The sequence below is a fragment of the Sinocyclocheilus grahami genome, unplaced genomic scaffold, assembly GCF_001515645.1.
Source record: "Sinocyclocheilus grahami isolate Dianchi unplaced genomic scaffold, SAMN03320097.WGS_v1.1 scaffold383.1, whole genome shotgun sequence".
In the NCBI taxonomy this organism is placed as follows: domain Eukaryota; kingdom Metazoa; phylum Chordata; class Actinopteri; order Cypriniformes; family Cyprinidae; genus Sinocyclocheilus; species Sinocyclocheilus grahami.
The window spans coordinates 407,891-409,922 of NW_015505562.1; positions in this window are offsets into that span (position 1 = coordinate 407,891).

The window sequence follows — 2,032 nt, forward strand, 5'->3', positions numbered from 1 at the left end:
CCAATCAGAGCAGACTGCGCTTGTCAAAGGAGGGGGCTTTGTTGAAAACTACGTGTTTGAGAGAGGCGGGGCATAGAGGACCTACAATAATGTACAGTATTTGAAAAATAATGTGTTTTTTGAACATTAAAGCATGTCAACATATTCTGTTACACCAAATACACAAAATAATGATCTTTAAAATAGCATCATATGACCCCTTTAAATAGAACTTTTTTTTGTGAAAATAAGACTAAGGTTCTCATATAGTGTCTCTGCATTAGGAACTCTTTTTATCAAAATATATTAAGTATTTTAACTAAACTATATAAGCGGAAGTAGAAAATGCATATGCACAAAACTTGTTTGTGGCTATAACTAAATAACCTCCAGATACAGTGCTGTGTGAAAGGCATGAAAAGTTGTTTCCTTTTTCACCATATGAAGGCGTATAGATATTGGAACATTATTTGGGTAGTAGTGGGTGATAGACCTTAAAGGGGTCATATGATGCTTTTTTAAAGATCATTATTTTGTGTATTTCTTATAACTACCGTTAGACTCTAATAGTGTGTTTGACATTTGTGTGCTGTTCAATAAAGCCATTTACACTATTACTGTTTAATCAATTAAATGCTATATTGGTGAACAGAATAATAATTTAAAAAAAACTAAGAACATTTCTAAAATTGCAGCCTAAGGAGAGAAAGGCAAAAGTAGGTAATGCAAAGAATGGCACTCTCTAAAGAATTAATAGCCTTAAAATTTTAATTAATAATCTTAAAGTAAATGCCCATGTAAGTACCAATCTTCTGGTGGTCCTCATATGGCAGTCAAAATGACTGAAATAATAATCAAAATAATTCAGTGAAATTAATGTACTATGTATGTATTTGTTTGACAGTATTTTTTTATTTAATATTTTGTATTTTCTAGTGTATTTTATGGTTCTAAATTTATTATACTCAATTTATTGTCAATTTTTGAGCATAGAAAATTTTCAAATACAACTGTGCTAAATCTTGAATGCTTTGGAACACATGTTTTTGTGTCGTCGCTCCGGCTGGGACACGGCATCACAGTATGGTGAGGGGCGTATGGAGACAGATCAGCCTCAAGAATAACACATTTGCAAAACAAAATTCATAGATGCACAAGTAAAAGCATAAATCATACCTAAATAAATGTAAAATGTTTACACAAATAGGTATATATAAATTTCTTGAATTAATTTCCATCACACATTTATGAATGATGTTACATGTATTTATGGATCGTTGAATCTGCATTTGCAAATCGTCGCACATGTGTGGACTGCTTTGAATTTGTGTGCGGTATTTTTGAGACCTTCCTGGCAGGTTAAGATTCATAAATATTTTTTTTTGGAGGATGTTCCGTTCAGCTAATCGCGGTGAGCTTTTAATCCACCAATCAAAACACTCTTTACTGAACAGACTCAAGAAGCTCAACACTGCGCTTGTACTGTGCAGTGTTCCATGATCGGATCCTTGATGTAAAGACATTTTAGTGGGCAATGTTGGGCAAGTTACTCTGAAAATTTAATTAAATTACTGATTACTGATTACTCCTTTTAAAATAATCATGTTACTGTTCTGATTACTTTATTTCAAAAGTAATTAGTAATTAGTTACATTACTAGTTACTGTTACTTTATTCTCCATTACATTTATGAAATCCCAGCATACACGCTCCCGATAAGTATTTGTTATTAAAGCATCAACATTCACAGAACACTGTTATTTTAACTAAAGCAAGCGGCTGCTGCGTGCATAGTTTGGTATTGTAATGAGCCGGCAGTGAGCGCTAGCAGCCAGGTGCATTATGGATATTTGTTTAGAGTTGATTTATGTGTTAACTAAGCAAGATGGTTGGGTTTTTGGGTTAGCAATGTTATTTGTGTTTATGTTCAAGTTAGTTCCGGTGGGTTTGGCCACGGCGGCACATATACTAAAATTGGATCGATACAGAGAAGATTAGCATAAGGGGGAAGTCGTGGCCTAATGGTTAGAGAGTCGGACTCGTAACCCAAAGG